We start from the raw sequence: 27,021 nt of genomic DNA, 5'->3' as shown, positions 1-27,021 counted from the left end.
TATTCTAATGCATTAATGTGGAACCAATATCCTCTAGAGAACAAATTAGTTCCAGCTTTGTCCACCCACTGCAGATCTGGCTCTGTACACAGTTTTCATAATGGTGTGACATTCACGCTGTTATTTAAAAGGTTGTAATGTGAGTGAACAAAATGCTTATCGAGAAGAGAGGCAGTGTGCTGCTAATAAAACTGTCTCACGTGATCAACAGCCGTTATATTTGAGCCGCAGTTGTGTCCGGCTCTCAGAAAAGTGCGCCAGGCGGAGTGCTTTCGCTCCGTGTCTAGTGTTTGCGATTTAGCTTTCGGTTTGGCTCGCTGTTTGGATCGCTACCGCCCTCTGGTTCGAGGTGCAGCGAGCGTACGGTCGCGTGACGAGTACGTACTGGGCGGTGACCGAGAGAGGTGGTGGCGCGAGCGAGGCCCTGTTGTTGGGGGTCGTCAACTGCTCGCCACGTGCTTTGGCCGACCTCTAGGGTGTCAGGGTTAAGTCTGCCTTACCCGCATGTACGTGGCTTATGAAGCTTAGAAGCCGTGGTGCGTGAGATCAGCGCGTGGGACCGTATGTCTTCTTATCGGCCGTTGAAACCACTGGCAGCGGTTGGCTCTGATGAGCATGAGGAAGTGCAACGTGTTCCCGGCGCTGTGGTGGATTGTGAGAAGTTGAGTACTGTTTTGATGTAACAGTTATACATATAAGGAGTTTTACAAGTTCTAGTGAAGTATATGAGTTTCTCCACCAGTGGTTTTGTAGGGGTCTTCCCACCACAGTTATCGTTTGCCTGTATGCGTGAATGTGGTAGTTGCTTCTTGGTCGGGCCGTTTCATTCAAACCTTGTTTGGGTGATTTAGGGTCGGTGTCGTGTGTCTCTGTGGTTCAGATTCTGTACAGGCACAGCCCTTGCTACATCCTCTGGTTTTGGGTAACTCGGGGAGATGGAGGCTTGTAATGCAAGTTTTGGGGCTGATCTGCTGTGGCCCTGTAGACCTCCAATCACTATTCCGACTATTGTGATCTGGGCCCCTTTAGACGTGTCACTTCCTCACCGAGCTAAGGAAATTTTTTTTTGGGAACTGCCTTTAATGTGAAGGTGTGTGTTCTGGCTTATTCACATTTATCTTCTAACAACTGACAGGTGTCATATAAGATATTTATCTTGCAACAGACAGGTATTTTGACTTTAGTACAAACTACCTACTTGAACTTTTTTTTAAAGGAATTGATCTTTTATATATAAGTTTCAAATCTTATTATTGGGAACTTCTTAACGTCATACCTTGCAATCTCCTTCTCATAAAGAAAATTTGTCAGCTATTGGAAATTGTTTTGAAATTGTTTTTCTTAAAAAATGCCAGACTTAATAATTTATTATTGAGAAAGTTAAAAATAAAAAGGTATCTTTAGCAGTGTGTTATTTCACCAGCACTTCCTGGCCCCTACTTCCATGATAACGTTTTGGAATGACTTGTGTACTTGAGTTGTTGTTTGTGAACCACCCTAATTGATGGTTCAATATTGCTGCATTGAGAGGGTATCACCGACTGAAAGGTCAGAGGGGAGCTCTGATCTCAATAATTGATCTTAAGAAAACGATAATGAAATTCGGATATATGGGTGAGCTTGGTGTGTAACTAGAAACAGGAAGACGTCCTGTATAAACGTAGGCATCTGAGACATCACAAATGATTTGCTGAATCTTTTCATTTTACCCAAGCGCACCTCACCACCTAGTGAAGTTCAAAGTCGTAAGGCAGGCACACAAAGAAAAATCGTAAACACAAAATAATACTGGTTTCTGTGGTAAAGGAATACAAGAAATGACGGGAACATGTCACAGCGACTCTTACTTTGTACAAAAATTGAAAAGTATCACTCTGCATTAGAGTTTCTTTTCTTTCTGTGGCTGCTGATCGCTTTCTCTCGTCATAACCATCATCTGACTAATATCATAACAAAACAAAAATACAAAATTACTCATAGAAGTAGATGATATACAATTACTACAGTGAGTATTAAGCATAAAGTAACAGTAGTGGAAAACATTACATACAGTTTATACTAAACACATTAAAATTCGGTGTTAGTTGATGCCTAATAGCAAAAGGTGTCTGTCTTCTGACTACCCAGATAGAGCTAGATATTATACAAATGAGCTTTTGTCCGTCCTTCACCACGACGTAGTATGACTAATACATGCAAATAACACATTCAATCTATATCCAAACATCACGTTTTATATCATGAACTACAAAAATGTCGGTTATAATTTGCTACTTTTGAGTCGCTAAATACATCTGTTCTAAATAGACGAAAACAATACCCAGAATGGTGAAACAACATCTATCTTACTCACACTTGTCGATGGGTGATATCAGGCACGCAGCTCGGATGGTACACTCACCAACAAAAGTTCAGAAGAAGTTTATCATTCAGAACGTGATATCGTTCGTTTCTTCATATGGTAGAAACAAAAGCAACATTGGCTAACACTTAACTGGTTGTTTCTCAGTCTAAACAATAAAAATAGCTATGAGTAAGGTGTCATAACCTGCAACAATATATCTGCGCAGTGTGCAGTGGTAATCCAAAGCTTACAATTCGTCGCACAAGATCAGACGGCATACTGCATTCAATCACAGTGTAGGTGATACTGGGCACGGAGACGATATTTGGCCACTCAACCTCCCATATTAATTCTCCCTAGAGGATACAGTGCAGATAGCACACTGCATTCAATCCAGGTGTCGGTGATATTGGGCACGGAGACGATATTAGGGACATTCAACCTCTAATATTGATTCTCCCTTGAGGATACAGTGCTGGCTGTTACTGTATCCCTATGGTGTCTGTAAAGTTTATTTTGGTTCCAATGGTGTTTTTTTAAAAGGATGTCATTATTTTGTTGTTCAGTTTTCATTCTGGTAGATTTTTAATCACTGGGCGTTGTTACCCGTGGTGGATGGCGAACCTAGGAAGGCATGATGTTTCTTGGGCGGTGTACCTGTCTAGTGACAGATCAGTCGTAAAGTCATACGAAGAAAAGCACACTAGAGACCACCATAACGAGTTTCCGGCTTTCTCTACTGCGCTGTTTTGTGTGACTTGCAGTTGTGTTTTGTGCAGTGTTTGTAAATATTACACGTGTTAGATAAAAAAGGGCTGTAGACTATATTTCAGCTATTATGAGACTACTGTTACTTGTTCGTTTACAGGGTTCTAGGTGACTAAAACAGTGTACAATTTTATTGTTACTTACAAAATCTGTGGACGGTGAAACCATACATTGTCAGCTGTTCACCACCAGTACTTTGAAATGGAAGGCGTATTTGGCGTAGAGTACATGATATTTGGAAATCAACTGACTTTCCTTAATGCCTTAAATATTTTCCCTGTCTCGATAATGGAAATTCAATAGCTTCTCTTTCAAAATGTTTTCCCTTACTAATTGTTGTTGTATAGCATATAAATAATGTTACACCTGAACAATTAACTACTGTATTAACAATTTCCTCTCGAGTACAGCTATTTCAAATTTGAATGGAATATTTGTTCGTAGGCATATGTCAATGTTGTACCTTGGAACCGTTTTCACATTTGAAAAGACCTTGCTTTTCAGGAGAATTTTTTTTTTAATTTCAGAAAAATACTGCAGCAGACATAAAGTAAATGGATTTATTTCCAAATAGGGTACAGAAATATGTTAAATTTCTAATACATGGATGGCTAGGGGCGAAAGACTAAAAAGTGGTTCACGGTACAACACACTCCCCGATTGCTGTTTCCAAATTAAGTCTTTGTAGCCGAATACAAGCATCATCTATCAGCACACGCGATAGTTCCAATGATTTTGCAGGTACTCTCATGTGAATTAAAACGTCTTATACTCTTCCGCAGTTCGTCTCAACGTGGAGCAGCCAATACTCATACAAAGAAATAAAGTAAAAAAGTGCCTTGAGTGTGTTTAATTTACATATCATCACACCAGTCTCCCCTTTGAAAGAGTATCACACAGGAGCAACAGACTACACCTCCTATGTCACTATACCTGGAGTAAATTTTAAATGCTAGGACTAAGAATGATTTTTATCTTCGAACCATCCAATTTTACAAGAATATGTCTTTTACATGCATCATTTAGCCATTTTCTGCAGGTACATCTAGAATCAAAGCTGTCATTCACCTTTGACACATATCCTCGAAAAATGAATCTAAATGCTTTATCAGCGATCTTCATTGTAATGCCCAATGCCTTTGTCCCAGAAGAGGTATTATTCATCAACCGTATTATGGAAGCTGGCAAAACATGGTCCGTCTCATTTCACAGGGCCCTACTTCGCGCCTCGTACTACGGTGCGCTTCATAACGCATCTTCAGTACTTTGTGACACAACGAGAAACCGACGGAGCGAGAGGCAGTGGTGTTTGCTTTGACAGCTAGCAGCGGCCCACCGACGAGCAAGCACACCAGAAAAATTTCGGCAATGGGACGAGCTCAATGAAATTTTTAGCGTAATTCTGACATAAAACTATGAATGTCACAATCGTTTGGTAGTATCATATGTTATAAAATTGATAGCAACTGATTCAGTGCAGTGATATGACCATATGAGGTGCCAAATGAAGACTGACAAGGTCAGTAAACACCGCAAGTAGTTACATTTCAGATACCTGTTTTGTTCAGAAAGTTAAACGCGAATTTACTAAAAGCTGAAAAGCACATGTGCTAGTACTATAAATCCTCTACAGTTACAAATGGTATAGCGACTGCATAAGTTTAGTAGGTCCTTACCTAATTTTGTTAGTTGATGAGTTCCCAAAATCACTGCCTAATAATCTTTAACTGATTAGTTATATCAATCAAAATTAGTAAATTTGTGTAAAACTTCCATAGAGGCTAGAATTTTAATGAAAAAAAAGAGTAAATATAAGACTAAAAAGCAAAGGGACTCGTTATTCCAATTTTCCAAATATATTTATAATTTTACGTAATTACTGGCCACATCGTAGAACCAATCGTTCGCCAATTTCGTGAGCTGTATTGATAAATTGTTTAATTTTGTGTTGTCTTTTTTTCAGTAAAATATCGCAAAGTGACCGTAATAATTTTAACAGTATTATAGTAGCTTACGTTTAGCGCAGTTAGCTTTGTATATGAATGATGGTCATTATCTAAGGATATAGCTTGGGTTGAGTGGTATGTGTCGTCACAGTAGTCCGTCATTGTTCTTATATTATCTGATTGTGTTTTCAGTAACTGATTTTTCACGATTTTGTACATTGGTTACTTTTTCATAGTCGTTATTCAAGAAACCAATCTTAAGTTTACGACTTGATTGATAGTGCGGAGCTGTACTTCCAGACTTCCAAAGATTTTTGTTACATTAATGAGCTGCTAATTGTTGGCTCGCACATTTTTCTGTATTCGATGCTTTCCACGCATTACATATTAATTTTTGTTTAACTATTTTTCATTTGAATCAACAACATTCACACATGTGTGAATATTATTCAGTAAACATGTATTTGGTTTAAACTAAAATCTTCTTGTCCCATCAACATTATTAATTCTTCGGAATGTATCCAGACAATCATCCGTTTCTACTTCATTCGCTATTGCACACTTACTCAGAAGAATTAAGGCTCCATGCTGCAGTAAATGTATGAGTCTGGTTGCAATGGTGCAAGACCAGCACCTATGTTAAAGAGTCGAGCCAAAGAATTAGATCGGCCATGGCTCACGCTGATAGTCATCAACGAAACTGCCTGCGTGGTCGCACCTTTTTGTGCATAAATGAATATTAAGACTTCAGCAGTACATTGACAATCATTCCTCTGCCGTGGTAACTGAATTTAACGTTATTTAAATTTTTCAAGTCTTGCTGAAGGCCCTGACATAATTTGTTATTTTATACTTGGTATTTAAGAATAATAAGTCATTAATACCAATATTTGCCTACAGAGAAGCACTATGCGACGCTGATGTTCCTTACATGACACAGTAAGTTACGTTAACCTAGCTAAATTTCTTTGAATTTATGTTAATCTGAACAACAGTTGATTCACAGTTTGTGAAATTACATTTCAAGTTGTAGCACGATCTGGCACGACAAGTTCAACACTGATGATTGACGGACACGTGATATAACGTTTACCTAAACACTTGAGAAAATGCTGAACACCTCCAGCAGAATGTGCTGTATAGTCAAAAGTGTACGTATGACATTTACCATTAGCAACCAGTTATATTCTAAAATGTACGATAGATAGTACTGCAACGTCGCATAATGTTTATCCAGTGATACAGTTACTGCTTTCTTCCTTTCCCAATAACACAGTCATCTCTTTCAGTGTTTTGTTGCATCGTATAGTATTTACTCTGCGCCACGATTACTGCTTTACTTCCCTCGCACAAAAAACACATACTGCCCTCAACATATTTCTCCGAAGCACACCAAACTGTTACACAAAAGCTATCCGACTCAATGTATGAAGTTCACGAGTACCATCATAAATATCACTAAATAAGAGTGCAGCACTGCTGCGAATGCATTTCATCAATGAACAATACGTGAACTGCTGTAGTGTATCATCAGTACTGACACCACTTGGTTTCTGAATCCTCACCCAGTGAGCTTCACGTACGAATGACCTTTCCGAATTATGTATTTCAGCTGTCTTCTTCCGACAACGTAAATGTTGGAGACATATCTAAGACTGTACCAAAAGGATTGGAATTTGTACGCAGGAAAACGATTCAACTTTACAATTTCTTTTTTTTTTTTTCACTTTCCTGGGTTATATGTTCCAATCCGTTTTATATACTACCCATACCAGTAGATTGATGGAAGAAGGGATCTAAGTATTTAATTACAATGTCCCACGATTTCACAGGATCGATGGCGCGCTATATCACATTGTGGAGCCGACTAGTTTAAAAAATACTTTACCACGACTATAAACCACAGTATCTCATCGTTTTTGATCAATTTCACCTATGACACGATTAACGGCGGAAACTGTAACAAGGTATGAGAACAGACTTATTAGAATGAAAATGTTTCTGAAAAATATAAAGGTAAGAAGTCACAAAGTAGTACAGTAATATTTCAGGACAAATACAATATAGCAGAGGGAAGTACAGAAAGGGAATATTGCAGAAATGGGAACTTTCAGAAGTTCAGCATCGCACCATCAACGGGCAAATATTACGTCATGCATCATGTGTGACGACCGAGATGCGAAGAAAGTAATAGTCTTCAATAGAAACTCACACGTAGCTACTACAACAGCATAGCATTTGCTGCTTAATTAGCTTGCGGGGTTTACGTGACTGGTACGCAGTGGTATATGGCCAAACAGCCAACAGCAGTTTATGGAATACTGTTATGGACGTGTAACTGTTTATGTCGTGAATTACTGTTCTAAATTCGTTAATTTTTGCCACGTCCCCGAGCTTAAAAAGCGCTGAACCAGGAAGCGTTATTTTCTTACTGCAGGCCACAAAGCCAATTACGTTATGAAAACAAGTGGGTTGCGACCAGAATTATGTGCCGGGACTGCGCCTCTACGTCGCTAACAGGTATATGCATGGAATCAATGTAAAATATTTTCGAAGGATCAGCGAGAGATAATCAGCAAAATATTGAAGCAGGGAAGTTTAACAGTAACTTATTTATTTCAATACAGTGACAAATGAGCTTCCATGTAAGAGATTTCGTTTGTTTCGGACATTTAAGGCACAGTATTTTAGAATTTTTTTCGAAATATTCGTGAAAACTAACTAATACTTTTATGATCAAGTACAGCTTCGAAAATCAACACAGCTTCGAATGCCGTAAAGTTGATGGAAATCACCTTTGACTTACTGAATATTTTCATGTAGAATTGCCAGTCCCATTGTGTTAAACTATTTTGTTGTGCGAAAACCACATACAGAAATACTAAGCACATAATATTTATCCAATGTTGCCCAGCAAACAAGATGGACCATCTGTACTGTTATATCATTTTACCTCTATGGAAAAGGATTTATTTACATATTGTATTTCACTATCTTTCAGAGGTTACCGAATGGTATAATTGGGAACTGCCTACGTCTCTGTACTTAACTGGAGGGGATACGGAATCGGATTTTGGGTTAAAAAATCGAATTTTTTTTTATTGGCGTATTATATTCTGCCATGTTTCCTCTTTAAAATGACGTATCATACATAGCTCTACTACAATTATAACTATTTTATTTTTATATATTTGTGAGATCGGGTATTGCGCTTTAGTTATACACGTCTCTCGTGGCTGACCATGAACTTTTTGGCAGTACCTTTAAAGTGACATGAATTCAAATATCCCGGTTTCCAGCGACTATTTATACACTAGTTGCCCGAAAATGTTTCTCTCTGGTTTCCTCAAGTTACTCTTTGACTTTGTGGCGGGACTGTTTTGTAAACAGTGTGATATAAGAAAGTAGTTGTTGTTGAGTTATTTCGTATTTAGTGCTTCATTTTTCGCAGTGAAAATGCCTAGAGCTAAAGCAAAAGTATTTAAAAAGCGTGTGAACTGGCAAAAGAAAAGAAATAATGATTCATTAGCAAAGCAAAGCAGTTCATCATCATCACTGTTGGAAAATGTGAATCCACTTATTACTGATTTGCCGAACGAACTTACACCAAATGAAAACAGTGCTTCTCATAAAAAACTAAGAGATTTGGAAGAGAAATATAATTTACTTGATAGAGGGAATGAAGTTTTTGAACTCATTGATAAGAATATATTGTGTGAAGCTCTTGAAAACAGTTTGTGCTGCAAAAAATGTCATGGAAACGTTTCTCTGAAAGTAGAATCCCATGTTGGCCTGGCTGCCCAGTTTAATTTAATATGCAGTGTTTGTAAATACAGCTGTAAGTTTCCAAGTTCGGTTTCAGTAACTGTAAATAATGGATACAAGAAAACTGAACTTTATAGTGTAAATATTAGGTTAGTTTATGGATTGCGAGCAATTGGTAAGGGCAAAGCAGCTGGTGATATGCTATGTGGTGTTCTAAATCTTCCAAGTGCACCTTCAAAGTTTGAAGCTTACAATTATGTACTAGGATCTGCAGTTGAAGATGTAGCACAGAAGTCAATGCAGGTTGCTGTGGAAGAAGCAGTGGAAGAAAATGACGGCAGTCGTGACCTCACAGTGGCGTTTGATGGCACGTGGCAGAAAAGGGGCCACACCTCCAACAATGGTGTTGTAACAGCAACTAGTGTTGATACTGGCAAGGTTATTGATGTTGCAATAATGTCTAAATACTGTAGGTGCACAGGCAGGCTGAAAAATGAACACAGTGATGACTGTATTGCTAATTATTATGGTAGTAGTGGTGGCATGGAGGTTGCTGGGGTGAAGAAAATTTTTCATCGCTCTTCACAGTGGTATAATGTTCGCTATGTCAAATATCTGGGAGATGGTGACTCTAAAGCATTCAAAGAAGTTTTGGAAAGCAAACCATATGGGAACAGTGTAAATATAAGCAAACTTGAATGTATAGGACATGTGCAGAAGAGAATGGGTGCCAGGCTGAGAAGGTTAAAATCAGTTATGAAAGGGAAAAAACTAGATGATGGGAAAACCTTGGATGGCAGAGGAAGATTGACTGATTCCATAATAGACCACATTCAGAACTGCTATGGCCTTGCAATCAGGCAAAATACAGGCAATCTTGAAGAAATGAGGAGAGCTATATGGGCTTTATATTTCCACACCGCATCCACGGATGAGCATCCACAACATGGTTTGTGCCCCAAAGGTGAAAACAGCTGGTGTAAATACAATAGGGGACTAACAACAGGAGAGAAATACATTCACCACCACAGTCTACCATCAGCCATCATGGCAGAAATAAAGCCCATTTTCAGAGATCTGGCTGACAGAAGTCTTCTGATGAAATGTCTTCACGGAAAAACGCAGAACCCCAACGAGTGCTTGAATAGTGTGATATGGCATCGTCTCCCAAAAACAGTGTTTGTCGGAATTAATACACTACATTTTGGTGTGTATGATGCTGTGGCAACCTTCAATCTTGGAAATATAACTAAATGCCAGGTCCTTCAAAAGTTGGGTATGTGTGTTGATTCCCGTACGGTACGTGCTATGTTCTTTTTAGATCAGCACAGACTAAGGCATGCTGATAATACAATCAAGACATTAGTGAAAAAAGCAAGACAGGTGCAGAGGGGTGCCAAAAGAAGACTTGAAGATGATTATGAAGACTGTGAAGGGGGTATTAGCTACGGATCAGGAATGTTTTAATCTTCTTTCTCCGTTTCCCGTAAGTTTACTTTTTACTTCATCTAGGAACATTATCTCAGGTACTGGTCAACCTAGAAGTCTGAAATTTTTATGACGTAGTGACATAGGTCCCTATTACATACTGAAACAACGATTTTTTAATTACTTGATTTACAAAAGACTTAGGGGTGATAGTCTAGTAAAAAGCGATGGAAAAAATTTACTTAAAAATAAATGTACAATATCTCTGTAAGAAAATACTTTGACAATAAACTGTTGTTTCAGTATTGTTGTAACATATGAATGCACATACAGTAAAATTTTTACCTCTCTGTCTCCAGTAGTTTGTGAGAAAATGTTCCCTATAGTAGGCATATATTAACATTGCGGGGATAGGTGATTCCGTATCCCCTTAACTGGATTATTTGTCAATAAAATATCTCCAGGCTGTTCATTAGAACGTTGAATGTCAATTCTATTGATCCCTAAGCGTGCGAAAAAAATGTAAGCATTAGAACTTTCAGGAGAATGAAATTTATGAGTAAGAAATACAGTCATTTAGTGTAGTTCCTGTGTGGAATATAACACAGTAGCACTTTATCAGAAATTAAACTCATTACATTCACAAAAAGTTTCACAATTACTATTTCTTTGCTTTATTATGTGTTTTAAGGCCTGTACCCCGTCAAGCTCGTTTGGACAATCTGTTATTCTTTTTCTATATCAATATAGTGGATATCGATGGTCGAGTGCAACAATTTTGGCCCAAATGCAAGTTAACCAATGTCCCGTGTTCACGTCAAAAGTAAACCACGTTTAAATCGTCTCTGCAGTACACCAACGCTAGTCGCCAGGCACCAAACCGTAGTCAGCCAAAGGTGAATTATTACGGTTAACAACGTGGCGGCCTGGAGATACAAAGACGTTTGCAGTAATATGAAATTACACACGACTGCCTGTATACATGCATCATGTAGACAATCTCTGCTGAGTGACGTCATTTTCACATGCTCTCACTTTCGTCAACAAACAAATGTACCACCTGTCCGTTTATGTTTCGCGAAATGGTAAAGAACATGAAATTTTTCGAAGTACGGGATGAATATACCTCTCAGATTGGTCGTTGCGAATGCATCAGTTCTACAAAATAAAAGCACTGTCGGCTACAATAAAACAGAAGTTTCACATCGGACATTTTTTTCGTTTTTCCCCCTCAGGTCAAATACCTACATCATCCAAATATGTAATTAATCAAATATCTTCATTTATTTAACCGAATCTGATTAGCGCTATCGGGCCCTCTCTTCCGTGGGACGAGTGTTTCACACATACAGTACCTTTTTTTAAATCATAGTTACCTAGGAAGTACCAAACAGTGCTGAAGTGATTTGTGGGTCTATACTGACAAAGTGAGGAAATAATATTATCAACTGATACAGTTAATAGTGACAATAACTGTACTATTGCTGCTGCTGCCACAAATAGTGATAATAATAATAATAATAATAATAATAACAATAATAATGACAGTACGTCACTACGAGACGTCTACACCAAATCCTGACGCTAAACCGCCAACCATCAACGAAATAGTAGAAATTATCAAGACACTGAAAAACAATAGAGCCCCAGGAGAAGATGGAATTATTGCAGAACTATGTAAACTAAATGATGAAAGATTAACAGGAAAAATTCACAAAATCATATTAAACATTTGGGAAACAGAACAGATCTCTTCGGAATGGAAATGCGCACTCATCCATCCACTCCACAAAAAAGGGGACAAAACTGAACCAAATAATTACAGGGGTATCTCACTTGTACCAGTCACATATAAAATCCTATCAAAAGTTCCCATGAATAGATTAGAAGAACAAGCTGACCCACAAATAGGAGAATACCAGGCTGGTTTTCGCAAGGGACGATCATGCATGGAGCAGATCTGGAATCTGAAAATGATTCTCCAGATGAGAAACACCCGAAACACAGTGGTTACTTTTGTAGATTTTAAAAAGGCCTGCGACTCAATAGACAGAGTAGCGCTCTGCAAGACGCTGGAAGAATTCAGCATTGACAGAAAGAGAAGAGCAATCATTCGGGAAACGTTAACTGACACAGTCTCCAAGGTTAAATTTATGGGGGATATCTCGGAACCATTTGAAATCCAAACTGGAGTGCTACAGGGTGACAGACTTTCACCATTACTCTTTAATATCATTCTTGAAAAATTATCAGGACATGGGAATAAGAAGTCAAAGGAATCGAAATTGGCATTAGAAAAGATAATAGATTCAATGTGAAGTGTTTAGCTTTTGTGGATGATCTTGCAATCCTCACAAATAATAGAAAAGAAGCCACTAACGCCATAGAGAAGTTACACGAAATTGCACAGAGAACCGGCCTGCAAATCTCATATGAGAAAGCCCAGTATATAGAAAGAGTGCCACAAGACAAATTGCCTATTGTGACAACCCATGGGAAAATCGTACAAGTACCACATTTTAAGTACCTGGGAGAAATCATCCAGCCATCAGGGATCAACCTAAAGGCCAATGAGGAAAGAATAAAAAAAACTACAGAAAGCATATAAACTCAGGTGGAACTATTATAACAAAAAGTCCATATCCATTAACGCAAAATTGAGGCACTACAACACTGTCGTACTTCCGGAGGCACTGTATGCATCTGAAACAACACAAATAGGTGAGCAAACTAAAATCAAACAAATAGAGAAACAAGAAAGGAAAATTCTCAGGAAAATTTTTGGCCCAATACAAGAGCAAGGAATCTGGAAGAAGAGACCAACATCAGAATTATATAAATACACAGACAAGATTACGGATACAATAAGGAAAAGAACAGAATTTCAAAGCGAAATCTTAAAGTCATCAACTCAGGCAGGGGAGAAACAAAATGGATAATAGAAGTAGAAGAGGACTTCAGACAAGCACACATAACAGTAAACGATGCAGAAAATAGAACTGAATTCAGGAACATCATCAAAAAACATAAATTTGACACCACAACACAGAAGAGACCAGGATGCAAATGGACAGCGGAGCGAAAGAAACAACACAGTGAACACATGAAGAAAACTTGGGCTCAGAAAAAACATAAACAATCATCATAAAGGAATTCAAGTTCAAACGCTCTCTTAATTGGGAATAATCGAAAATAATAATAATTATGACGGTAATAGCAATAATAACAGTGGCAGCAATAAAGATGATTATTAGGTGTCCGAAATAGATGTTTTAAGATCGAGCGAGTTCTGGGATGATTCCACCAGCTAGGTGTGCTGAGAAATGAGAGAGATTTGATTGAAACAAAGAGTACAATGGTAACGAATGTGTACAGGGACAATGGTAATCATTATTGTTGCTTTAGTAGATAAGTCACTAACTGTCTTTTGAAACTGGGATGTTTTCCAGTTCTCTAAAGTATTGCAAGAGATTGTTTCAGAGTCAGGTTTCAGCTCCTGAAAACGACGTGGAGAAAGTTACTGAACGATGGAGTAGGACAGAAAAGATTTTGCTGTAATGGACAGGACTGTTTCTGCCGTGTTTCCGGACGAGAGCGTTAATGTCGAGGATACATATCGGGGCCAGTGTACGATGATAAGTCATTACTGAAGACACAGGGTATCAAAATCTCTGTGCTTGTCTGCATGCAGCCAGGATAACTGTGCATATGATAATGAAATATGATCAAACAGTGAAACATCATACAAATAACGAACGCAGGCATTCGTAAACAGTTCTAAGCACCGTGATCTTCCCTGAGAAAGACCTTGCAGGATAATATCACTCTATTAATAATTGAAGGTATAAGTGTTTGTGAAAGTTTCTTTTTCAGGTAGAGCACTGAGAGATGCTGATGTCGTCCTGCAAATTATTATGAGCTCATCCCAGTTTAAATTATCATCTATTATCACTCATAGACTGTTTGCTGAAGGACAGACGTGGATATTTGTTCCATTTAGGGTTAAATGCAGTAGGGATTCCAGATATTTCGGACTAATGAAACTAGAATGATGAAGCAGTAATGTGTAGGTTTTGAATGGGTTCTGTTTTAACCGTATAACCAGCGGCCATTTTGGTAGTGAACACAGGTTACTACTGGGATTTTTGACAGTTGTCCTCAGTTGTATTGGTTTTCACTTAGATACAACTGCAGATCATCAGTGTACATCATGTATTGACAGTAGGACAAAACTGATGGTACGTCATTGACGTACAGTGAAAACAGTGTAGGACTTAATACCGAATCCTGGGGGACGCCTGATGCTACCTGCCTCCTTTGTCAGACATGAGGAATTGCTGGCGGGGCGTCAGGTACGAGCGAAATGATCGCACAGCACTTGGCGAGATATTAAGGCTGCCAAGTTTGGCAAGTAAAAGCCAACAGAGTCAAAGGCTTTGCTTGAGTCTAAGAACCAAATTGTAGTCACCTCTAGCGCCTTATGGCTGGTTCCAGGTCATCTGTTGCCCTCGTTGAGGCAGACGTCGTGCTGCGACGAAGACCGAAACGTGACTGCTATTCGTCTAGTGGGTTGTTTGCGGTTACGTAGCTTGTTAATTAGTCGTGGATTATGTGTTTCCTAAGCTCTTGTACAGTGCAGGACGAATGCAAATGTGTCGGTAAACAGTGGGTGGTATGGAAACGTCCTTTTTATGTAGAGGCTTAGCTATTTCCCATGACCAGGGCTCAGGGAAAACATTTGTGGTTAAGTAGTGATATATATATATATATATATATATATATATATATATATATATATATATATATATATATATATATATATAAAACTGACTACTGTTCGTACGATAGATAGGAAGAAGCTGAAGAAATGACATGTTTCAAGAAGACAGCATCCTCCTAAATTTCACACTGTAAGACTATTGTACAGAAAATTTGTATTAATGTAAACAGTTATGACTGTATCCTCATATGACAATTGGAGACTTGAAACAGTACTTTCGAAGCAGTCAAACCTGCTTACTTTAGGTTTGTAGAGGACCCACATCAGGCACTTGCTGTTATGATTCAAAATGTTTCAAATGGCTCTGAGCACTATAGGAGGTCATCAGTCCCCTAGAACTTAGAATCACTTAAACTTAACTAACATAAGGAAATCACACTCATCGATGCCTGAGGCAGCATTCGACTCTGCGACGGTAGCGGTCACGCGGTTCCAGACAGAGGCACCCAGAACCGCTAGACCACAGCGGCCGGCTGCTGTTACGACATTTGGTAACTCGAAGATACTTTCCACTTGTTTATCTTCATTGTTGTTGGGCGTGCGTAGCACAGCAGGTGATAGGGCAGTGTGTAGCTATGTACCCATTCATCTCCCTCGTCTGTTACGTCCGTCATGTCTTATAATGATGAACTGCTTAAACTTAACTAACCAAAGGAAATCACACTGATCCATGCCCGAGGCAGCATTCGAACCTGCGACGGTAGCGGTCACGCGGTTCCAGACTGAAGCACCTAGAACCGCTCGACCACAGCGGCCGGCTGCTGTTACGGCATTTGGTAACTCGAAGATACTTTCCACTTGTTTATCTTCTAGATTTGCTCAACTTATCGGAGTACTTGATTTGAGACAGGTTACTGACACGTGTATTACATTGATGTTCGTGTCTTAAAATGTACGTCGGAACTCGTCGAGAAGAAGTGACACGGACTGGATATTTGTGTATACAATGTGGTGCTTAGTACGTTGAGGTGAAAAGCTCGCGAGGATGCCGCACCTGGACATAGCATCTCTGGTTCAGCAGTTGTGTGGGAATAAAGTATAGTGAAGCGCACCGAGGTAGGGGAGTGGAAGCGAAAGGAGCAGGCATCTTCAGGGAGGTTTTGTGGCCAAGGTGTGTGGGCGTTGCAGCAGTCGTGAAACAGGCGACTGGTGACTGGAAAATAAACTTGTTAAACATAGCTATAATAATCTGTGTGCAAGAGCAGTGAAAGCAAGAGAAACGGAATTACATGAGAGTGTACTCTTAATGGCGCTAATGATGAGCAACAACAATAATTTGATACTAAATTGCTAAATACAAATGAAAGTAAGACTACGTCGCCACAGTTATTGACAAAGTAAATAAGAAACAATTAGAACAGGAACTAGTAATGAAGTAATAGAAAACATAAGCTAACTTAAGGTTAACTATAACCTACAGTAACAATATAAGCTCACAAACTAGAGGCAGCAAGATTTGACATGTCGTTAACTCCTGAAGGTCAGACTTTCGAAATCATTTACATTGCAAAGTGACCTTTTTCCACCTTCGGTCTTCAATAATCTTCACCTCTTGTATTATCAGACTTTACTTCATAAGTTTCTTCTTCTCTCTGGAAATTTCAAATATTTACCCGTACTATACGAACTTCACTAATTCTGGTCTATGTTTCTTTAATCAAGGCGTCCTACGCGACTCCTGTCAGTGTCCTGAATATTCACTTGCAGGCCTCGCTTCTAGGTTCATCTGTAACTCGTCAGTACTCTCTCCGCAATATACTGGACTCCCTAACAGTCTGAGATTATTGCGTCTCTGATATTGTCAAAATTCGTCTAGCATTTAGATCAGTTCCTGTTCCAACAATCGTGCCCTACCTTTAGCATATTGTACGATCTTTTCAAAACCCGGATCTTCCTCACATTTGCCTCCAGAGATTGCTGTATTTTGTCCGTCGTTGCTGTAGTGACAGCATCAGTGATGGCCTGGACAGCAAGCCCAAGCGTGTCCTGTGCTTGTAGAGCAGCAGGCACTAACCTCAGCTCTCACGAGTACGGTGATGTCAACGATGCCTGGCGAAGCGGCCGCGACTCCTAATGTCAGCTCAACAACAGCATTGTCGGCAGCCTGGCCTTCGGTGGTGTTGTACGTTATTCGACGGTTTTCTATTTCGAGAGCGGATGCACGTAACATCTACTCAAAATGAATTGCTATATTAACACTAGGTACAGGCCACAAGAACCTTGCACACATAGAACAAGCTAACTGCGTAATAACGCTTCTAAATTTCAGGTAAACTTGTGAGTTGAACTAGAGCACATCACTCAGTCGCCACTATCTTATCCATAACCTATATATGCTATTTAGCACATCTAATAAGCATGTTATAAAAATGCGTGTCTTATTATTGATAACTACATGCTGCACATAAACGTCGAGCTGTAATTGAAAACTAAAATTCTTAATAACCTATCTTTTATAAAAGATTTTTAATCAAAACTGTATATTTTTTTCTGTCTTTTTGTACATTACGCTTGGCATGTAAATGCTCGTGGATCATGCACTTTCGTTTAAAAATTTCAATCTTTATTGTTTAAAAATTTGAATTCATATGGAATCGAACCCAAGATCCCCATGCAACGAACAAGTAAGTTATCACAGACCCACGCGTCTTGTAGAAAATCATCTACCTTATTTTTAGCATGTTTAACGTGGTCAGAAAACTTAGAAGTTGATTTTCACGAAAATGTCAGAGTCGTAGCGAAGTACCTAGTGGAAGATGTATTTGAGTTTGAACTTCGCATACCATGTACTGTTTGTCCCACCTGTTACCTCATACATTTTCTAAGTGTGGAAAATAGAGTTGTCGAGGGTGACTCTAAGTCAGGGGCTCACTCAGTGGGCAGGAATGCACAATCGCTACAAGTAAACAAACATCACATTCAGCCTAAAGTTATGTTTTCTTTTTAAGTGTCACAGAGATGATTTTTCTACCGAAATGAAAACTAGAGATATGATTAGTGATCGCAGGCATGATTTCACTTCTCTAAACCTTATACTTTCTGGAATACTTAGAATTTAAATAATGGAAACGGAGTCACAGCTTCTGTTGTGATGCTGTAATGCCGTAGTGGGGATTGCCTTCAATGTCCTGAAGCGTGCTGTAGGCAAACATTGCTTTGCTTATTATGACAGAAATTGTAATGTCATTTACATGCTTTAGAAGCTACGTGTTTCAGAAGCTATGAGATTTGTAACAGTGAGAAGCAGGCTGTCATCACTAATTGTTCCTCCAGTCTTCATTTCTGTAGAACTAACATAGAAGTGCCATTAAAAAAGAAAAGAAGAAAACGACGAATATTTGGGATGAAAATTATGTATGTTCACATTTATGGGTTTTGCATTCCTGCCCATTGTGTGAGCCCCTGACATAAGTGCACCTCTGTTCATTTTCATTTTTCACGTTATGTTTCGTTTCGAAAAGACATGAGATGGCGGAGTTAAGTGTGACACCCTGTTTATAGAAAATTGCAGAAATATTATTGTCGCGTGGTCCTCTTGTCAGAGAAAAGTAGGCAACGTGGTCACATGTGAGGCACAATTTAATTCTGCTTCTGGTAAGTAAAATTCGTAAATTAATAAAATATCTCGTTCATCTCAAGTATAGGGTACGATTGTCTTGAGTCTCTCTCAGTACACAAAACGCACCGCAGTCCTAGTACCATAAGCTTACAAAACCCTGGTCATCCAGTAACAGCTGGGCGCAAGCCACGGTCAAATTTAACGACGGTCAAAGCCATCGTTTTACTTTGGTTGAGGCCGGGGCACCGGAATTTAGCGTTGAAAAGAGTTTAGTGCCGACTTCGCCACGATGAAGTTCTACATCACGGTTAAGTTTTCGCTCCGCCATGAAATACAGGGTGATTATAATTAAAAGTTAAACTTTCAGGCAGCTGTAGAAATAACACCACTGGTCAGAATGACGTCAAATTGCAACTGAATATTATTGGAAAAGGGGGATAATGTATGTTAGAGGAAAAATAAATAGTTACAAAATGTAGCAACAGATGGCACTGTAAGCATCGTAATTTAATAGTGGTCGACTACAAATGGCAAATGAATCATACAACAATGCGTAAGTGTACGTTTGACGTTAAACAAACTCTACTACTCAGTATGCACGGGTGTACAGGTGTGATACTGTTATGTACGTAAGTCCATCCACCATGGTTAGGGCATCTCACATCGGATGGGAAAAACCGGTTTTTAATTATCGTGAAGCCAAAAACCGCATGAAAAACATGACTCACGTCGGTTTTTAATGTTCTGACGCCAAAAACCGCATAAAAGCGTCAATCACATCGGTTTCTAATTGTAGTGAGACCAAACAGTGCATAAAAGGGATCAATCAAATTCAAATCGGATTATTAAATTCAGTGTGACTGGCGCAAAACATGTTCAATATGCTGGCCATCGTTTTCTGAAACAACCTGAAATCGAGAAACAGGATTTTCCACAACAGATCGAGTGTTTCCGGGTTCACATTCAGAATGTGTTGCGCAATGCGTGCCTTCTATGCAGCTGAGTTTGCAATCGGAACACTGAACGCAACACCTTTCAGATAGCCCCACAGCCAGAAATCACACGGATTAAGATCAGGTGATCGGGACGGCCAGGCTGGTATAAGGAAATGGCAGCTGATAATTCTAGCATTTTCGAAATTGCGTTTCAGCTGCTGCTTAACTGGATTTGCAATGTTGGGAGGAGCGCCATATTGTATAAAAATGATAAAGTCCACACATCCACGCTGTTGCAGAGCTGGAATGACGTGGTTGCGCAAAAGACACTCATAGCGCTCGCCAGTGACGGTACAGGTAACAGTGCCGGAAGCACCTGTTTTTTCGAAACAGTATGGCCCTATGATAAATGACGCACCGCAAAGTGATCTTTTCATGATGAAGTGGTACCGGTTGATTTGTGTGTGGATTTTACGTTGCCCATATTCGACAGGTGTCAGGTGTCAGGTGGAAATGGGCTTCGTCCGTCCACAAAATCTTCCACGGCCAATCATTGTCCACATCCATGCGAGCAAGGTATTCTAAAGCAAAGGTTTCTCTTCTTGGCAGGTCAACAGGAAGCAACTCTTACACATAGGCAATTCTGAATAAATAGCAAAGAAGGATGCTTCGCAGGATTTTACACACTGTGCTCACACGTATAGCTAATTCTCGGGCAGCTCTCTGTGCACTACACGTTTCACACCACCACTAGTCTCCTCCTCCATTCGTGTTGCCACTGCTTCCACTGACGTCGAATCATTTCGTTTCCTCCCTCAACCAAGCTGCACATCAAAAGAACCTGTCTTATCGAATTTCCGAAGGAGTTTCTCCAGACCCATGACAGTAAATGGACCAACGATTTTATTCAAACACTTCATTGTCCAGAACTTCTACAGAGCGACATACGCACAGTCATCATTCTTGTAATACAGCTTTACAAGCAGAGAGCTATCGTGCATTGAGACAGTCATGACGAACGTCGCAGACGAATGCTGGAAAAAACGTGTACCCGACGTGTTTATACGAACTTCAATGGGTTGTGCGTATGACAGGTGTTTTCATTTACATATTCTGACGCATACAGCGCCATCTGTTGATCAATTTTCACACTATTTTTTTTTCTGCCATACGTTTTCCCCTTTCTCCGGTAATGTTCCGTTACAATTTGACGTCACTCTGACTAGTGGTGTTATTTCTACAGCGTTTTGAAAGTTTCACTTTAATTATAAGCAGCTTGTTTGGCAATAATTTATGTAATGTGTTGAAAGATAACAACATGTAATTGTGTTTTTGTATACAGTAATTCTAATAAATATACAGAAATTCTACCTAGCGGCACCCTAAAGACCACATTATCAAGATTTCTGAAACGTAACGAGACACTCGAATGAACATGATGGAGTAACGTCCATTGGATGCGAAGAGGAAAAAAATGATTTTATGTACCGCAGTCTATTTTCATTTGACTGGTAACAGTCACTAGATGTTAGAAGATCGGTTTTGGTTCACTTAGTAAGTAGGCCCACAATTATTGAAGCTGAAGCCCCTGTTATTTAACGTCGTCATAAGGAAAACTCTGTCAGTTCTAAAGAATTGTCCGTGTCAACTTCAGGAGCGCACAGTGAATTATTCTTAAGTAAAAGATCAATCACTCTGTAGCATATTACCATAAGCGAAGGCGCTACTGACACTTTAAGGACACCCAGTGAAGACTGTCACGTGATGAACCGTGTAGCGCTGCACTGGTGTCGTTGGATTGTGCAGTAGCGAGAGATCACATGGCAGATTTACCTATGAGAGAGTCGTCAGGTAGCTGTAGTCCATGTCATGATTAGGTGATTCGTGGCAGCTAGGTTACGAGCCGGGCCCAAAAGCTGGGAACAGATTCCCGTTGGAATATTTGCAGCCCCACGGTCGACAGAGATTTGATTCAGGCGGCACATGTAGAAAGCCGAGAATAAGGGACGTTGTTTCTTGTTTCATTATAATAACGAGAACAATGAGAGTGATATATGCAAAAAGTAAGATCACTTACGGAATTAAAATACTATGCCTCTACCATCAGTCGAATTGTATTCGAAGTAGTAATGTTTAAGGATGACTGATTTACGCAGTGTGAGAGGAAGTTAACAGCACACTAACGAAGACAACTAGAAATCCTACAGCGTTAATTACAGGAATTAAAGGCTCGTCTGGTTAGAATTTCCTGGATTTTTGATGGAATTCATTAACCAAATTTTAAAAATTCCTTTGCGGTTAAGTGATCACATGCCAAACACGATTAATATGAGATTTTATTGTTTGTTATAATAATATGGTAAAATCAATTTTAAAAATCTCCAATAAATTTTTTATATCGGAATTGGCTCGGCATGTAATACTTATTAGGGTAGCAATCTGTGTTACAACGTGCACGTTTAGATAAGTTTAACTATTCTGATGTAGGTGAACTATAAATATTGTTGTAAATTGGGTCTTTGATCTAGAGCTAGGAGAATTATTCTGGTGTTTGGCGGAAATAATGGTTGTTAAGTGTATGATGGAAGCGTGTAAAAGGAGCTAGTTTTTGCAGTAATCAGACGTGAAACCTATGACAATTTTGGGCAGAAAGTTTACAGTAAATAAAATGAACCTGAAGACTTTTTCTGTCAGGAGTCACGGGCATTTGTACTTTGCCATGTGTTTTCGACTTAAACTATTGTCATATATACAGTACTTATTGCTTAGACTTTTTGAGCGTGTGTGATAGCGAATATTAATACTTCCTAACGGCGCTGGATCAACAGCTGCTTTGAACTTGTTGAAATTGTTTTGTCCAACGACTGTCTAGTACATTACCAAAGGCCGGCAGCTGAATAACTGGGTGACAGAAGCTGATCTGCATGTGAATGAACATAAAGCATTCAGCAGTCGGGCTGTCATTTTGTTAGCGCCAGATTTCAGGTACGTCTCATACAGTCGGTTTCTTTGGTGCGGATGACAGTAATATTCACTCCACTCACAGTGAGGTCCTAAGATGTAGATACCATGTTCGATGGTCGTTTTTTCCTGGAATGCCATGTAGATGGCTAACTTCACTGTAGAAAAGATGTCCTGATAGTGGCCGACCATCATTTTGAAAATGATGCCGATGTTTTTCAAATATCTGCTAGGTTCCTGGTAATTTCAGCCAGAGCCCAGCAAGATTGTGGTCAGAGATCTAAGTCTCTGCGGCATTGGTTGTGAGGTGGCATATGCGTTTTTCTTGGTTCCTGCACTCGTTGGGTAGGTGTTGTGGCTTACGTAGTAGGTGTCGTTATGAGTGGCAAACTACATGCTGATGAGCAGTTGTTTTGAGGTACAGACTGTTGAGCTGTCGGATAATGCGCAGACAAAGATGCTACAAGAACTGTGGATTACATTACTCCCTTCCGAATTGCGGCAGCCGGTTTGTAGAGAAGTTATCGGCCTCTCCTCAATGTCGGATTGTCCTCTATTGACAGGTGCGACAGATCTGTCTGTGTCCTTCTTAGTGCATTCACTGCTGTTGCGTCCTTCAATGCACTTGACACACCCAATGGGCATGCGTCAGTATTTTTCCACATTACTGAAGACCTAATGAGTGAAGCGTTGTGGTTAGCTACCATTTCCTGGAACACAGTTTATGAGGAATATCATCTGGAAGAACTATAGGGGCTTCAATGTGTAACATTATCCTCCCACACTTCACTATTAAAATTCTCTGTCTGCACAAGTGTTGAATGCTTCGTGAGACGTAAGATATACAAAAGAGAAACGTTTACTTCACATCCTCTCGTAGGCTCCAGTTCTTGCGTCTAGGTGTAGATTCTTGAGGCTGAAATTTCGATTCAACGTTGTGGGTTCCTGATAACTAAATAACTGATAAATAACAATCTGTTATCATGATTTTCTTTTATTTTATCCAATTCTTCCATATCAAACTGACTTCACAATCTGCAGTTTCATACAACCATCAATTACATTGATGTAGACTAAACTGAAGATCACTCACTACTACTCACATTCTGCCGTACTCATAATATTCCAAAGAGTTTACAAAGCAAATGTTTCAGAGCAAGACACATCGAATGGATTTCACTCACTACTCGGAGTGAGGCGTGACCTATCCCGTACTTTGGGAACAAAAGAATATGACTTGCTATCGGCGGTTCTCGCTGAACGAGCTCAGCCTTAACTAAGTAAAGCAAGAGATCCGCACGATCTTACAGGAAACTGCCTACGTAATTCCTTTGATTGTCTACTAAATTTACCAACAAAAAAAATTTTTCTACTGGGGGCTTTTCGAGTTATTCTTATGTGGGAGTTTGGTGTGATTTTTAATGAAACAAGGAAAGCAGATCGAAAGTATCATTACGTTTTTATTACAAAAAAGGCAGAGAAAATGAGCCCTTTACAAATACAAAGAAGATACCTCATATATTGATACAAACAGCCTCAGCAGTCTACCATCTCAACAATGACGAGGAATATGGGATGGTTGGAAAAGAACGTGGAAACTGATCGCTGTCGCAAAAGGCTAGATTACCCCTTAGCAAGAGAGTGGGATTACCAACATGCAGTAGCTACTACTGTAAAATAGACGGAACAAGTCATGAAAGCTTGAAAAGAAAATGCCGAAATTGCCTCCCGTCTGAAAATCAAGTAACTGTCATTAATTCCTGTGATCATTATTTTCGTCGAAATCAACGAGATCGATTTATTGCGAAACTATGGCTATGAAAGCATCATACTGTGAGACCAACAGCTCGCCACGTGGTCGCGTGGCCCAACACAACGGATCCTAAGTCCACTCCACGAAAGTGACAAGTTCATAAATATTAACTGCGCACACATGTTACGATAAAACAAGAACAATGGCACCGAAGGTTAAAGCATGACTCCACAAGTGGTAGCTCTTACCCTAATATCAGCAATGACCGACTTCGCGATCCTAACGGACAAAAGACGGACACACCCTAAGTCCAACATGGCAAAGATATCTTTACTTTTAAGGGATAAAAAATTTGTACAAAAACAAAGCTATTAATTCGTTCTAAATGGCGGAGTTCGTAACGTCGTTGCTACCTTGCATGCAGTGAAGTAGTTGCTCACAGAGAACACATAGGCTTACCTACAGCAGGAACTCAGCACCAAGCTACCCGCTACGGATGGCAGCAGACTAGAGACGACCAAGATACCTCGCCTCCCGAAGAGAACCGTGAACGATAAGCAGCGAAACGGGCGCGCTCTTAAAATAGCCAATCAGAGGGCCTGAAATTGGCGCCGAGCTGACAGGGAGGCTACTTCGCGCAATTCTGATAAACAGCTAAACAGATGGTATAATGTTTAGCTATACAAGAATCGATGGTATACATGGTATCGGTAATTTCTATGTAAGACAAGATTATGTTAGAAAAGGCTGTCCCATTACAACCATTTTTATACCATATCCTTCTGAGTCCAGGCACTTCTTGACTTATTTAATGTGTTTAAGTTACGCAGTCCTCTGATACCCCTTTGAGAACTTTTTCTCGTACGATCTGTGAATATTATGGGTATCAATTGCTGTCGATGAACTGCACTGCTGAATTGTAATGAGTGACTGTTTGCAGGTCGTCCCATCACAAGACCATTGTGTGTGGAGCAGTAACGGCACCCTTCTCCGAATGCTGGAGCTTGATACGGTCGCCAGAGAATTTGACGAATACGGCAAGTGGCTGTTGCTGTGCAGCTGTGTTAGAGACCGTAGAAAAATGCCTAACAACGTTTTATAGTTATACGATCATCATTGGCGATACTTTAGCGAAAACTTACTCTGTGCGGTGTTGATTAGATTTGCAATGATATTCGCGTCTGATCACGACAAGATTAATAAGGTGATTTTCCACAACAATTGGCTGTTGTCATCACAATCGAGACCGATTTCTTTGTCCATTGGCCCGACATTCTAATCAATATACAAATTACATTCTTTCAGAACAATATCCAGTTTACAAGCTGCGGATAACCACACACGATCGGCGACAGTAGCTGCTCCACTATTATCTCAATCGGCTCTATTTCCTATGACCATTAACACAACTGGCGAGAGACACCACCGATACTGCTGCTCAGTGTGGCCCCCGCTACCAGAACTCGCGTCTCGAGCGTTTACGCGAATCACCGCAAAGGAAATTTTTGTGCTACATTTATATAGCGGAACCTTGCTTAGCCAAAATAAAGCGAATGACATGACAATTAAATCAAAACCCTACGCTTCCGACAGGCAATGATATACACTCTTGGATATTGAAATAAGAACACCGTGCATTCATTGTCCCAGGAAGGGGAAACTTTATTGACACATTCCTGGGGTCAGATACATCACATGATCACACTGACAGAACCACAGGCACATAGACACAGGCAACAGAGCATGCACAATGTCGGCACTAGTACAGTGTATATCCACCTTTCGCAGCAATGCAGGCTGCTATTCTCCCATGGAGACGATCGTAGAGATGCTGGATGTAGTCATGTGGAACGGCTTGCCATGCCATTTCCACCTGGCGCCTCAGTTGGACCAGCGTTCGTGCTGGACGTGCAGACCGCGTGAGACGACGCTTCATCCAGTCCCAAACATGCTCAATGGGGGACAGATCCGGAGATCTTGCTGGCCAGGGTAGTTGACTTACACCTTCTAGAGCACGTTGGGTGGCACGGGATACATGCGGACGTGCGTTGTCCTGTTGGAACAGCAAGTTCCCTTGCCGGTCTAGGAATGGTAGAACGATGGGTTCGATGACGGTTTGGATGTACCGTGCACTATTCAGTGTCCCCTCGACGATCACCAGTGGTGTACGGCCAGTGTAGGAGATCGCTCCCCACACCATGATGCCGGGTGTTGGCCCTGTGTGCCTCGGTCGTATGCAGTCCTGATTGTGGCGCTCACCTGCTCGGCGCCAAACACGCATACGACCATCATTGGCACCAAGGCAGAAGCGACTCTCATCGCTGAAGACGACACGTCTCCATTCGTCCCTCCATTCACGCCTGTCGCGACACCACTGGAGGCGGGCTGCGCGATGTTGGGGCGTGAGCGGAAGACGGCCTAACGGTGTGCGGGACCGTAGCCCAGCTTCATGGAGACGGTTGCGAATGGTCCTCGCCGATACCCCAGGAGCAACAGTGTCCCTAATTTGCTGGGAAGTGGCGGTGCGGTCCCCTAAGGCACTGCGTAGGATCCTACGGTCTTGGCGTGCATCCGTGCGTCGCTGCGGTCCGGTCCCAGGTCGACGGGCACGTGCACCTTCCGCCGACCACTGGCGACAACATCGATGTACTGTGGAGACCTCACGCCCCACGTGTTGAGCAATTCGGCGGTACGTCCACCCGGCCTCCCGCATGCCCACTATACGCCCTCGCTCAAAGTCCGTCAACAGCACATACGGTTCACGTCCACGCTGTCGCGGCAT

The sequence above is a fragment of the Schistocerca nitens genome, chromosome 8 (genome assembly GCF_023898315.1).
Source record: "Schistocerca nitens isolate TAMUIC-IGC-003100 chromosome 8, iqSchNite1.1, whole genome shotgun sequence".
Taxonomy (NCBI): Eukaryota; Metazoa; Arthropoda; class Insecta; order Orthoptera; family Acrididae; genus Schistocerca; species Schistocerca nitens.
This window is presented reverse-complemented; position numbering follows the sequence as displayed.